Source organism: Xiphophorus maculatus, chromosome 22 (assembly GCF_002775205.1).
Source record: "Xiphophorus maculatus strain JP 163 A chromosome 22, X_maculatus-5.0-male, whole genome shotgun sequence".
Classification (NCBI taxonomy): domain Eukaryota; kingdom Metazoa; phylum Chordata; class Actinopteri; order Cyprinodontiformes; family Poeciliidae; genus Xiphophorus; species Xiphophorus maculatus.
Genome location: NC_036464.1, coordinates 6,536,725 through 6,552,444, shown reverse-complemented (window position 1 = coordinate 6,552,444; position 15,720 = coordinate 6,536,725). Strand labels below are relative to the sequence as shown.

The 15,720-nt window shown below is 36.7% G+C and overlaps 1 long non-coding RNA gene across 5 annotated transcripts in view; it reads left to right on the top strand.

The window, feature by feature from the left end:
- LOC102236377 overlaps nucleotides 1-15,720 on the top strand; it is a 129,364-nt gene that overhangs the window by 82,290 nt on the left and 31,354 nt on the right. For all 5 annotated transcript variants that reach the window (XR_002752082.1, XR_002752083.1, XR_002752085.1 and 2 more), the window contains one exon: nucleotides 9,660-9,744. This is a non-coding gene — a long non-coding RNA (uncharacterized LOC102236377). The remainder of the gene's footprint in view (nucleotides 1-9,659; nucleotides 9,745-15,720) is intronic.

Sequence of the window (15,720 nt, the reverse complement as noted above, 5' to 3'; positions counted from 1 at the left end):
TCAGAATATTAGTATTAAATATGTTCATTTATTTATCCATTTATTTAATTATGTTTGGTTATTTTTATAAAAACTACTAAAATTGTAAGAATTAGGAAACATCTTAGTGTGTATATTTCATCATTATGTTGTAATTATTAAGGTTTTATGATTTACATATACTTCTGGTAATAACCCTCATTCTCTTTTATCTTGATCCAACCCAATATTCCAAGGCTAGCTGGCTAATACTGTTGTAGAACCCAGTTGAATTGTTTGTAACTGTGGCTTTGTCCCCAACCAACCAACAGTCATAAAAATCATGCTGAATTCTCCTCAGCATGACAAGCAAACAGTCTTGGCAAAGATCTGCGTGCTTCACCATAAGACTGTGACCATGCACTTCTCTGTCCGCTCTTTATATTGATGTCTGTGTCCACGGATTCTTTATGCAAGCTTTTTTGTGCGTGCATACATTTGCATGATACACGCATACATTCAGTGTCAGTGGAGCTTGCAGCTTACACACTGCATACAGTAATACATTGCTGAATATCAAAGGAAATTACCCTTCACCTCGGTGCATGGATCTTAGCGAGTTCCTTAACCAGAGGAATGGGCTTTGAACCAGGCAGATTCCCCCAGGGCCTGTATCCCAGCCCCTCCCCGGAACGCCACGCCGGATAAGGCCCGTAATTCCCACTTTTAGGTTTCCATTAATCTGATCCTGACACAGGGGAGACGGGCTGCTTTGCATATCGCCTCCCCAAGATGGAGGGCTATTTACATGATCGCCTCCAGATTGAATATGATCAGTAGCCCTCCTCCTCCTTCGCCGTCCTCTGGTGCTGGGATGGTGGGGGGAAGAAAAAGAAAACGTAGATTCTTTTTTTCCCAGCTGGTATTTGCTGCATTATCATGGATGAAATATTATTCACTCAGGTATATACACCATATCGTTTCAATATGTCTCAAGTAAGACTTGATGGATACATGTTGCGGATATTACGAGTTCCCTTGACGAACATCATTTTTTTTCTTTTCGTTTTTTTTTTTTTATGAATGTGACAGCAGAGATGGAAAGATCGACCCATTTATCATTGCTCACAGATAGCGCTAATGTGAGGAGAACTATACCGGCACCCCCGCCCGCCACCCACCTCACCCCTTCCCCAACAAATGTGAGGAACACCAGTGAACAGTCCTCCATTAGAAACCATGAAGGCAAACCCCCATGTAAATGTATCTGTAATGAACGGCGCGTACAGGAGGTGCATTATTCTCTTTCTGCTACATTTATTCCTGAATATCAAATGAATATGATAAATGTGGAGCGAGGGGGTGGCTTTTGAGGGGCCGAAAAAGGGGGGGCAAAGTAAGCTGAGGATATGAGATGAGTGATATTGTTATTACACCGTCGACGATGAGCAGCAGAAGTTGAGACGGTGCAAGGCGCTCCTGCTCTTTCCCTTTGCGAACACATCACCTGCTTATATGTCTGTTACCATCCGTCCTTTCAGCTACTTTTAATTCATTTTTTTTTCCTTTTCTTTTTTTTTGCTTTTGTTTCTATTCAGCATGTCAAGCAGGTCTGCATATTGTGAGCCAATATGCAGAGAGACGGCGACAACAGGAAGGGGGAACAAAAGCAAGAGAACAAACGTGTGTTCACACTGTCTTTAAAGCTGTGGTGAGGAATTCTAACCAAATGCACATAATCCTGGAAATCTATATGGCACTTAACTTATTTTAACTTATTTTTTTCATTATAATCTCACTTCACCTATTTGATTTTTTGTTTCTTTTCCAAGCAGGTGAAATACTTCAATTAGCATACGGTGTCTCTGCTGATCGCTCCTTGTAAACAGTGCAACAATACGTCCTCACTCACTTTGTCTCAGGCTGTTTCCGGAGCTCAAGAAGGCCTCCCAGCTACCCAGCCCCCCCTTCCCTAAGTGCATTTCATGCTTTTAATTGACACCGCCGCATGTTAATTTGAAGCATGTCACGGATGTGTCACACCCGTAAGCCGCCAGTGTCCGACCTCATGTAATGTCGAATTACACTCCTGCTGCTCATCGGCGTGACAATAGATAAGCTTCTCCTAGGCAACAGCAAACGGTTCAAAGAGTCATGTGTAACTGAGGTACTTTCTTATTTTTGTCTGCTGCTCGCATCTACCCTCCCCCCCACTCCACATCAGCATAGCTGTCAAGGTTTTACTCAAACAATTCACTTTTTAGGTAGCCACAATTGAAACAACAGTAATATGACAGTGGACAGCTGGAGTTTTTCAATCCAAAATGTAAGAAGCTAAAAGTTAAAATGGTGCATTTTGACACAAAAAAGGGAAACGAGAACCTAGAAAGAAAAATAGGTACATTTATGCACAAATTATTCACACACCTTGGCAAAACAAATCCCTCTGCAATTCAAAAATTTTATCCGAAGGTTTGCTGCTATAGATGTCACAATCATCTCTTTAAAAGAAATACAACATTGTAAAAACAGTATTAATTAATAAAAAAATATTTTTAATAGCATCCTAAAGTTATTTATATCCTCGACAATAATCAATACAAAATTCCTAATTGACACATCAGAAATCAAACACTACAACTGCTCCCCAGCTTTTTGAATGGTTCCACTGGAATTTTTAAAACTCATTTTTGTTAATCTAGGTCTTCTTGCCATCACCCTAATCTCCAACTGCCCTCATAGATTTTCTTTCAGAACCTCGTGTTTTATAAAACGGAGGACAAATTTCAAATCCTGCAACTTTTAAATACATCTCTTCTGTATTCATTATGGATTGTCTTTTAACTGTTAACATCACTACAGGTGAGAAATATCAATAACTGCATTAGTATATTAATTGCTGATATCAATATAAAAGGAGTGAAGAATGATAATTACTTGCACATCTGAATACCTTTCTTATTTTTACAGCGTGAACGTCCTTTTAATAGTGCTAATGGAACAGGGCATGATGTAAAAGGAAAATGTGTGACTTTTATGTTGAACTTTGCAACCTATAGTTCAGCAGTTTGCAACAGTTATCAGCAAGCTAGAGACAACTTGTTATAGCCTTTTATTAGCTCTCAAAGAGGAAACATAGCTTACTATTTCCACAAAGCCAGTTGAAACAAAAATGTAAATTACACCTGCAGCCACTTAACAATAGATGTAATTTCAATGTTCAGATCACTTAAAATTCAGTTCCATAAAGCTCATATCTTTGACCTATTTAGACAGACATGTTTGTCTTTATTAGCAGGTGCAACAGACATCTAGCACAATTTCTTCTTGCTTTCCAACACTCAACCAGAAACTTGTAAGACACAACCAAAGACTATGAATCTCTCCAAGACTCTGCCGAGACCTATAGAGGGGAGGGTGCTCAAAAGTTAAAAGGGGCACATAACAAGATTTTACAACAATATAATGTGCAATATACCTGGTTCAGCAATCCTTTATTATCATGAATCTAATGTGGAATTGCATGCTAATTTATATCAGTGCCATCAGGTGGAAACAATGCAAAGCAAAAGTAGCCATTGTACCTGATGGGGTACATAGATAGTTCTCACAAGATTGGACCAAAAAAAGAAATGCACCGCATTAAGCATCACAACCAGCATTACGCATATTTAAATTTGGAGGTACACCAGTTCCACCAGCACTGATCCAGCCCCACATGCTAAACAGTTTCCCAGATTTTAAAGTAAGACCTTGATTCCTCTTAACTTACTTATTGTCATTAAGGCTGAAAAACTAAACTATTGTCTTGTCTGACAAATTACAATGTTAACAATAACAGAAATCTCAAAAGCCTCTTATTTTTCTTGATTTTAAGCCTTTTAAAATATTTTTTTGTCATTGGTTCACACTATATTGAACATATGCTAGACCAGGGGTGGGCAACTCCAGGCCTAGAGGGCCGGTCTCCTGCAACTTTTAGATGTATCTCTACTTCAACACACCTGAGTCAAATAATCAGGCCATTAGCAGGACTCTGGAGAACTTGACTGCACTTAGGAGGTGAGTCAGCTGTTGGATTCACGTGTGTTGGATCAGGGAGACATCTAAGAGTTGCAGGACACCGGGGCTCGATGACCAGGATTGCCCACCCCTGCGCTAGACCTTAAGAACTTTAAACAAAATTACCAGCTTTTTTTGCTTTAGAACCCCCTAGGAGCAAGACAAGCAGATATGTCATCATATAAATATGAACGATAGAAGAAGCAAAAAAAAAAGGCATTTTCTGGATTCCCTAAATCCATGTAAAAAGTTCCAAATATGTTTAGTCTCAACTTATAACCTATCTGTTGTCACAGTTTTAGGCATTTTACTACCAAGAAGAACGGCTGATGGATGCATTGTTTACTCTATTTACTTAGGATCTTGTTTAGTTTTATAAATGCACAAATTCAGGCATTTTTCCTAAATAATAGCAACGTGAAACTTAATATTTCGATAAAAATTGCTTTGAAACATTCTTGTACTCTTTCCTATTTTACACATACGCACACAGTAATGTCTCTGATTCCCGTCCACACACACACACACACACACACACCCACAGTTTGCTTTTAGCCCCCAGGCATAGCATTTGAGAGTTCCATTTACTTGATTAAATCATATTTGCATATGGAAATTGTTTGAAAATTATATTAATTTGTTATATTCAAAAGAGAATTACTTTCTTATATTAAAGCTAAAGCAGACACAGGCTGACAGGTGATGTAGTAAACTTTGCTCAGAGGGCCCTGTCAGGAAAATCTTGTGCACACACGCGCATGCACTTCCCCCCACATACACGCACACATAAAAACTGTAATTTATTTTTTAAAGACATAAATCCTAAAGCAATATCACCATCAGAGGTGAGTTTGAGTCCAAATCTTCAACCAACCCCCACATTACAATAAAGGGTCATGACTCTGTCGTCTTTGTCCAGGTGTGTGTGACTGATGGCAAACTGCAAGCTGTCACCATAAGACCAACCTTCTCCTGAGCCAACTTAACTTATCAGGAACTCCAACCAAGAAAAAGGAAGAAAAAAAAACAGGCTAATTAATTAAGAACAGTATTAGAAGTAATGGGATATTATAATATAAATTGCTACATTCTGGAACCAATTTAATCCAATTACTGGAACCCCTCATGAATATAATACCTCCAAAATCACTCCGTCAGAGTCCGAAGGGAGATGTGTCTGACTAGTAAGGCTGAAAGAAAAGAAAAAAAATCTGCTCCCTTTTAACAGCGAACACCAACAATTATTTAAATGCTTGAGAGGAACTGTTAATTTGAGTAATAAACCCAGTGATGATTTTTTTTTTCTAATTGACATCTCGACCATTTTACAACCTGAGTAGGTTTTTGTTTGAACGCGGCCGTGTTTGAAAAAGATGAATGACGTTAAAGGCTGATTGGTGCCGTTTCTCTTAATGGCCCTTATCCAATTTAAAAAATGTCTAAAAAGAGACAAAAGGCCCACAGTTCAACTCCTGGTAAAGTGAAGTGTGATTTAGAGGAATGGATAAATTGACAGGAACCTCAAAGGCACAGGATATTTGATTTTCTTTTCCTTTTTTTGCGAAAATAATGAAATTAAATTGAACTTTTTATCGATGCAAAAGTATGCAAATGTAAATCAATAACTTAAAATTTTCTAAATGAAGTTATATTTTATATATTCATTCGCAGACAGATTTTTGTTTGTTGGCTGAGGTTAGGAAAACCATTCATTTGAATTCTTATAACATTCCTTACAGTGGCTCAAACTACATATTTAAAAGTATATGTGTGATTTGGCAGTTAAAGTTTTCTTTTGTTTTAAATATTGTCTTCGCAGTACAGTCAAATTTTTGAACTCAGCTGTTTAGAGTATTTTTTTCTGCAAAATGATAAAGACAAAAGTTGCATCTTTTGAAACTGATATGAAAGAAGAATAATGAATGCTAGCTGATTAAAATAAAAATCAAGAAGCGAGAAGCTGCCAGGGCTGCAGTTCTTCTTTCACCCCATGATGTCTAAATATCATGAAAACTTTCATGATGTCTTTAAACTTGTCTAAACAAGTTTAAAGGAGAATAGAAAAGGAAAGATCCCAGCTGTTTACGTACAAATTGGAGCACAGCTAGTTAGTGCAGAAAGTTAGAAACGTATTAGTGAAAAACTGTTATGAACCATGAACTCAAAAATAATCATAATTTTTTTTTATGGTTAGATTACTTTTTCCCCCCTTGTAGCAGGTAAAACTTGTAAATTCTACCCTGCAAAAGTGTTTATACCTCGTGAAGTTTTAGGTGACATTTGGATTTAGTTGAAACTGCATTAATTTTGTGTTCATGTCCAGGTTCTTCCTGATTTGTCTCTTTTTCTTTCAGTTTAAATGTTGTCCTATCTTAAACTCACATACAGTTGTTTAATTATTAGCAATATTGAAACCAATCACATTTAGGGTGGGAGCAAACATACAGTATTAAACTTTACAAAGAAGAAAAGAATGATTTCAACAAAAAAAAAACTTAGCCATGTTTTTAATCAGCAACAAATATGCTTTACAATACATATTTGATTACATCAGCTTTCCATTTAAATCAAATTGAGAGGGGGGATCTCGTTAAAGCGAAGCATATGAACTTTAGTGTGAAATATTGAGAAAGATATGAAAGAAGAGCCGTGTATTCCCCGGTGGACCCTTCAGACAATCAGGCCATTGAATTGAGCCGACAGATCCGAGGGGCTTCTTGTTGTTGAGAAAATACTCGGCTCACCACTAAAGCTATTATCACATACATACAAAAAACAATGAAATTTGAGTCCGTTCAGTTTCATTGACTCACTCAAGAGCAATTTAACAGGTTGTGTGGGTGGTCACACAGAAATATTCCACTTTATTCCCATCAACAAACAACAGACAACACAATAACATGATGTAATTGCACTGGTAGATGAAGATGAGAAACAGCACCAGTGGTCCGGTGGTGCTATCATATACTCAGACATGGTAAATCTCCATGTAATTGCTGCTTAGAGCACTTCAACAGCATTTTGCCATTTATTTCAAATTGTTAGTTCAACACTGTAGATGTAGTCGGCCCTTTAAAACAACTTCTTTTATTTTTTATTTGAGTAGATTTAGTGAAGAGAACAAGTTCATTGCCTGAAATAATTCATTCTTTTAATAAATGGACTGCTTGTTTGTGCTTACACCTGACATTTGTGCAGCTATAGTGACTTTTATCAAATAACATTGATAATGATAGCAGCTTTCTTAACCACTGGTTTCCTTTTCTGTTAATGAGAATATAATAAAGAAGGTGGATTTGTAAAAGGAGTAGGGCATGCTAATGGTAAACCCGTGCACAATTTGGGTAGGTTGGTTTTTATTTTAGATCTGAAACAATCAGCCACAAAATAACATGTTTGTCTCTTGGAAAAACACATAGAGATTTTATTTTTTTTTAAAGGGCATCTGAATAAAACTAAACATAAACACACCTACAATGCATGCCATACAACCTTTCTTACAAATAACTTGATTGAAATACCTTAATTCTATAAGAGATTCCATCATTTATGTAGAATATACTAAACCTTAAGAAAGGCAGGATTTTCAAAAAGTAACTGAGCTTCACATGTTTTATCATTTCAAATTTCCAAATTTGATAACTGAAAAACTAATGGAAAGTTATGTGTAATTCAAGCCGAGGGTTGTCACCAACTCTGACTTCAAAATCCAATATGGCTCCCTAACATATAAAACCTTAGGGCAGCCTGAGTAAAAACAGTTACTTTGTACTTATTGCAACTTGTATCTCATTCAATTTGTGTAAAATGCAAGTTTCACATCATGGTTTACTTCCGTGGTGTCCAAAGTCAGTGCTCAAAGGTTATCTACCACTTTATCACTGTTAATCTGTTCACATTTACCGGTGGAAATAATTATTCTGAAAATTTCTTCTGAATACCACTAAAGGCTAAATATCTCCAGGGTTACAGTTTCAGACTATTTTAGTGCTTTGTGATTGTAACGGTCATATTCACAGAGGTGGACCTGCATTGGAATCTGATTATCATTTGCTACATTATCAAGCACATAGCGTTTACCACATTACTGTAATGACAAGCTTTTTGCCACCATGTGTGTATGGGGAAGATGTGCTTGTTTAGTGATTACTCATGTTCAGTCATAAGCTGAATCTAAATGTTGCTTAAATTACAAAAGCATTGGTGACTGTGTACAAATGTTATGTGTTAAAGGAAGATTTATGTGTGTGTGGGAGTGGATTTGGCCTCCTCACCTTTGTGATTGTGACGTTATTAAAAGGTGTTTTTTCGTGTGTCAGATGGCTGAGACACAGAGGAAGCTGAAATGGAAAGCTCCTAATCTGCCCATTATACACATCATGTGTCAAAATATAGAAAGCTTAGTTGCGTTGCTATCCCAATCCATGACATTCTGCTGCTTTATGGTATCAGAATTTTATATGAAATATGATTATAAGCAGCACAGCATGAAATTACAGTGAGGTGTTAGCCAAATGCTACTGAAAGAACCATTTGTTTATCATTCAGTTCATTAATGCCAGGGAACATTTTAAAAATACCTGGTCAACATTTAGAGCCATATAAAATTAATCTTTTATAGGAATTAAGATTAAAAGTCAGGTGCAACTAAAAAAATGCAGCTGAGTAACTAGCAAGTGTGACTGTCTCTTTGAAAGCAAGTGTTTCAGCAGTTTGCTGCTTAACATTATGATGAGAAGGAAAGACATCAGCATATAGAGAAACATCTGTTGCTGCCCATCAATCAGGGAAGGGTTATAGGGCCATCTGCAAACTATTTTGCAACTATCACAAATGTTCACATCTGTAGGGAAATGGATTAAGATTTGTGATCTCTGTTTTTAGAAGATAAGGAGCTTCAGCGAACAGTCCACATTTGTCCAGTTGAAAACCTTGGCTGTCATGTCAGCAACTTCACAATCATGTCCTAAAGATACCAAAAATTGAGATTCCCAAATCTGACACTTGCTTCTCTCTGACCACATCAGGAGATCCTTTCCATATTTAAATAGGCTGGTGACCATGGGCAATCTTGGTGGAGGCTAAACAGCACCAGGAAATAATTAACTTTGTGCTGAGAATACTGACACTTCCTTTGATCAAACAAGGTTCTGAAAACTCTTACCAGCATCCCTGGAATACTATGTTCCTGCAACAACCCTCTGACAAAATCTTTACTTGATCTGCTGAATTCATTTCAGTTTATTGACATAAATAGATGAACTCAGCATTTCATCAGGGGGTTCAGACCTGACATTTTTTCTATGTTTCACAATTCAAAATATTATCTTCCAAACTTTACATACCTTCAGTCTGTGCAATACGTATTGTTTCCACCCCAATCCATCTTTAATCCATCATATTATTTGCACAGTTTATTTTTAGCTCCACTAGTGACACATATTTACATATTCACATAATCACAGTAATTTTTTGTATTTTCCGAGTACTACAGGAGTCAGCAACGATATGTCTCTGCAAAATTCATTGTAGTGTCGTTGTGTTATGACGATAAATCTATATTCACATAATACCTAATCTTTGCTTCAACTTTTAGTTTCTTGCAAACTAAAAATGTTTTGTGTGTATTTTTTGAACAGAAAACCCTCTCTGGAGGCCGGATGGACAGATCATCAGATTATGGCAGTAAATCCCCACATGTAAAGAGGACAGAAGACTCTGATGGTATGTACTTTGATGATTTTTAGGGGAAAATGTATTTATTTATTTCTCCGTTCATACATGTAAGCCATATGCCCCAAAGGAAGCCATTATGATTTATCTTTACTACGATCACAAAAATAAAATACATATGAATGTTAGGAATGCGGTAAAATAGCTGCTTTTTTTATTTCAAATTGCAACTGATTAGAAATGAACAAGATTGCGTCATCAACACTTGTCTTTTAATTGAGAGAGATTTTACCATAATCTTTGTCTCTGGATGGCTGGGAATGACTGCATGTGATTTAGCTGCTGCAGACACTGACCCAGAGGGTTGTCTATTAGCGGTTGTCAGCAGTAATGACCAATCCCTTTAGCATTTTAGAGCCAATGCCATTCTTAGTGTTCTTCCCTGTTTAACTTGTTATTTATAGACCATGTCAGGTCTGTAATAAACATAAAGCATAAAACTGAAGCTAATGCGCTACTAATGAAATCTGGATATAGACAAGTTTATGAATGAAATAATTTAGAGCGCTCTACGAGTTTCGATGGAGGTTACTGGCTCAGGAAGAGTTAACTCCATGTGGTACCTTGAACCTTGTTGCAACTGATGGGAGGAGATTTATGAGCACATACCTGCTGAACTGTTACGTTGTCTTTTCTTTCTCATTTTGAATAGCAGCTAAGAAGAGAAACTGGGATCCCAGAAATTTTTATAAACATAAAAATGTAAAGTTTTCTGTATTCTGTAGGAAATAGAAGAGGTGCCAATAGGTGTAGCACTGGAATGTGCGCTGTACTCAATTGCAATCTGGAACAGGTGCCACAAGATGTCACTGAATCAAACAGACTGAATAGGTAGCATAGATTCAGATAAGCCTTTATGTGTCAAAGACACCAGTGATTTAAAATAAGTGTTCAGGAAACAGGGAAATTCAAAGTTTAAAGCTTTGGAAATTATGGGAGGAATTGTTAGAGGTCTCTCTTTAGACATTAAAAGCCCACAGTTGCCATATGTATCTATGTGTGTTCAGATGTTGGTGAGAGATGTGAATTTTTCCATCATTCTCTGCAAAAACCTGCTTATCTGAGCTGCTCTACATGAGGTATTGCATTCAGTCTGTGCGTACGCTTGTGCAGGCATGCGTACGATTGTGTGTCCACGCGTGTGTGAGGGAAGCGCATGTAAATCTCCTGCTACCCCCATCTTATTGCTTTCTTGAGCTTCTCAGGGAGAAATCCCCTTGATTCAGCCCAGTCCCTGAGGCTAGAGCCCATACACAGCAGATGTTCCACTGAAAAGGCCATGAATGTTTAATCATTTGTGTTATTGATGCCGCCTTTTTGTTTGTTGGAAAGTGTGAGCGACTGTTACGGTCTTATGTGTCTATTTTTACATGTTATGTATCCATCTGTGCATGTGAAGCAGGAACAGACATACTTTTAATGTGTTATTTTTTTTCCCTTTCTCTTTTGAGGATGGGATCTCTTTACTTTATATTCCCAGTAATGAATGTACAAAGACATCTATTAAAAATGTTATTCATAAGATTATGGAAAGCTGTGAGTCAAATATCACATTAGTGGACTCTCACAAAACATTTCAACCTCTCTTTTTCTCTTTTGTCAAACTGAAAGTTAAATCCTACATTTGGACAAACAGACAGGGCCGCAGCTCTAAACTGTGATTTGTTAGACTTAAAGCTGCTGTTTTAGTGTTTGAGCTGACAGCCAGATTTGATCATAATTAGACAGCATGCCGAGGGCTTTGATTGGCACGGTAATTGGATTGTCATTGGGGCTGAAAAGCTATTATCTTTGGATCATGCCCCATGAAATTTGTTGGAAAAACTTCTGTGGCCATCATTAAGTCAGCCATCTTGGGGGCCTTCACAAATGAGCTTTTTTTAATGGCAGAGAAAAAGCAACAAGAAGAAAAGGGGAGAGGGCGAAAAAAAGAAAAGAAAAAGTACCTGTGCACCGCTGGGACCCTTAGATCCTCTGAATCGCAGCAAAGACAATCTGAGCTCCATTGATTAATGATATTAGCATAGCAGGTAGCGCTAAGTCAAAAAGTGGCGTGCTGGGTTATTGCCCATCTCTCTTGCCCACTCGCTAGTAACAGGATTAGGAGGGGTGGGGGGCGACAAGTGAAGGAATGTAATAATGAAAGTGGAGTGAGCTTGGAAGAAGTGAGTGGGAGCGGTGCAATGAGAGGCAAAAAGAGAAACTGCAGGGTGGCTTACATTTGCAGTTGTTTGTGTGAAGCATCAGCTACTATCCACATTTTGGAGAAATAACCAGCAATATGAAGTTTTAAAAATCATGAAAGTGAGATGATTTCAAAACTATTTGGGTTTAAAGTAAACATGGCCATCTTTGAAAAATAGTGGACTGAACTGCAGTATGTCACAAACAGAACATGGATAATCAAGAAATGGTCATTTGTCTTGCTTGAAGTTAACTGACTTAATGTTCTTCTTCTCAGTTTATCTAGTCACAGTTTGGGGACAGAAGATTAGGAAATGTGTATACACAAAACAACATGCATACCCAAATGTATCTTTGTATTTTAAGTTAAAAAAATTGTAATTACACTAAATGGTCATAGTTGTTTAATCATGCATCAACTAGACATCAGAATCAAGGATTCTTGCTCGAGTTAAACTGAATTTTGTTCCAGAATGATTCTGTGGATAAATATTTTTTACAACTACCTGAAAATCCTTGTTAGACTTCATGACAACTTGAACTCTTTCTAAACCAAAAACACTTAGAATAAAAATATGGTAGCTATTACAAGAAAAGTGAATCTTTGCTGACTCTGCCAGACACTATAATCCAAATTTATTGATTCCTTGCTAAAGGGTAAGATAAGATACCAATTACTAAGTCTAATAAAAACTTTTAATCTTTGAAATACAGGCATATTATTAATATCAGTTGACCTCAGCCAGGGGAACTACACAGGGTCTTGCAGGCATCATATTTAAGCTTTTTTGTCTAAAGACAATTTGAGCACAAAAGAAAATATTACTCACTTGGTATAAGAGAAACTTGGACATCTTTGCAAACAGGACCTTAAAATGCAAAAACTGAGCAACACAAACATCAAACTGGAATAGAAACAACATGGACACTTTTTAGAAAGATTCCTTTAATCTACATTTCAATAATTTAGCACATATGGTGCGCAAGAGAAGAACTGCAGTGAATACAACAGTGTCATTCACTCTTCTATTAGCGGTAGACAGTCATCAAACTAGTCGATTGTCACCACCAATTGGGATCTGGTTATACCTTGTGGTAAAAATAAATCCTGCAGTTTTTATATTTATCATGTGATATCATATATCATATGTCATGAGAAATATACACGTTTATATACTTTTCAGAAGACGGGGAGAAAATATCAGCAACTTAGCTCTAGGTAATCAAGAATAAAAACTCTAAGGAATTTTTTCTTACCTTGTCATAGCAATTTTCAGTTGCTATGAAAAACGTTGTACAATGTCTACAGGCTTTTCACAGAAATACTGACGTTATATGATTCTGATGCAACATTGGGTAGTTGATTATAGGAAGCATATCATTAATCAGAAATTTTGGGGCTTGTGACTCCTTGTTTGTGTTTTCGAAGTGCTCTACCTCTGGTTTATGATACTGGTTCACACATACTTATCGGCTTGTTTTGCATTTTTGTGTGCTGCGTTCATGCAAGATAGTAAATATGGCTTTACATCATATCTGAAAGGTGTAACGCAGCAAAGAAATGTTTTGTCTTCCTGATGGCAGATCTCTCCATTTCCTCTTTTTTATTGTCTGTGGGTGAAAGTTTCCATGCAGGCACTGTTGATCAGAGCCTATCAAGTAGCATCTGATTTGCATTCAGTGGACGCATCATTATTCACAACATTTGATGTCCACAAAAACACATTAGACCTCTGTTTTGATGCCGAATGGCGTTGGTCGCGACCGCCCAGACATCATTTGTGCACCCAAATAGTCAGATGTAAATTGATATGTAAGAAAATGCCCCATTAACTTTTTCATTAATGGTTATAATGCATTCTGAGTGACATCCGCGGGGCGGTGTGCCTCTTTGAGCATGGCCAAGCACACATGTGCCGCACACAAAACAACACAGTAACAAACAGTGAAAAAGCACAACCAAAATAAAACATGCAACCAAATACATAAATGTGCAGACATAATTTATGCTGAAAAGCTCACTCACACTGAGGGGGAATGAACAAGAAGTACAGAATACAGCTGTCAGCAAACCTTATGCATCTAATGATAACTGAATATTATCCAAAACTTGATTTATTTTAGTAGTTCATATATTCATATATGGATTCATCAAAACATATATGCTTAATATATTTTGTAATCTTGATTTAAAGCTAATAAAAATCCATAAGCCAGTATCTCAGAAAATTACAATATGTTATAATATTCAAAAAGTACTTTTAGTGATTTAGATTAATGATTTAGATCAAAACAAATTCATGATTTTGAAATGCCCAGTCAAAGTCCAAACCAAAACTCACTTGAAAATGTGGCAAGCTTAAAAAATTATGTTCACAAACACCATTCCTCCTACCTATTCAGTTTTTGTTTATCAATATTTAGCCATATAGGAAAGTCCACAGTTCTAACAAAAAGAAAACAATTCTTTAATTGAGCTGCATGTCAAAGCTTCCTGAATCAGAAAAATGTTTATAATTTTTTTTGGTAAGTTCTTGGTTAGTTTAGGAAAAAAATATATCCAAGTCTGGAAAAATGAAAAGAAAAGGCATTAACTGTAAGTTACCACTTCTCTTCTTTGCCATCTCTTAAGATCTGGGACTGGATTTTTCTTTTTTGGTTATTTTACCATTTGCACACACGCTCACAATGCATCCATACAAACACACCGATTCTCCTACCAGAGCCGATGTGTCCGTTGTTTGGCGAGCACTTTAAGCACTTATCCCTGAGTGTTTGCCGGCTCCTGAAGGTAAAGAATTACTGGTAACCATGTGTACAAATGATCTGCATTCACACAGACACACATGCAGGTCGCTAGTCTGCAAAACCATAGCAACATTCAAGGGATGAAGGCAACTGTGAGATTTCAGTTTTCTCTGCTGTGTGTGTTTGTGATCACATTGAAGCATGGAGGCTGTAGATAACTTCACACAATAAGTAAGTTGGCCACAGAGCAGAAGACAGGAAAACATGGTGCCGATACGGGAGAGGAGCTGGTTTCACAGCTGATTTCTGATCGCTTTACATGTTAGATGCTCTGCCATGCCTCATTAGAAAAATGGCTTATCTGAAAGGGGAGAGACCTTTGATCTTTTTATGTTGCTCATTCTAACTTGATTGGTTAAAAAAAAAACACTAGAAATTAAGAGAAATATTCTGTGATTTTAGCCACTACTTATTACACATGTACATTTTTTATTCTTATTTGGTTTTAATTGACAACATCTAAATGGCTGTCATTTATGCCATATACTTACTATTTTACTTCTGCTGTCGATTGCTATTATTTCCTCTGAAATTTCTTGACACTCATATTTCATTTTCATAGTGACACATGGTGGTGGCAGTATCATGACACGGGGATCCTTACCTTCATCAGATAATCTGGGGAGAGTTGATGCCCCCTTTAATCTAATAACCCAAAATAAATCCCTTTGTATTGTGTTCACAAGCCATCATTTTAATGACCATATATTATTCATGCGAATTTAAGTTACCTTAAGGAGCATTTAATTTGAGTCTGCTTTTGCATATATATATATATATATATATATATATATATATATATATATATATATATATATATATATATATATATATATATATATATATATTTATATATATATATTCTCTCTCTCTCTTTTAACCAATTATATCTACTTTCGTCGCTTGTCATGAGAACTCTGAGTGACTGACATGGTTCTGGCACAAAATTCTGAGAATGAGATGCAGTTTTTTATA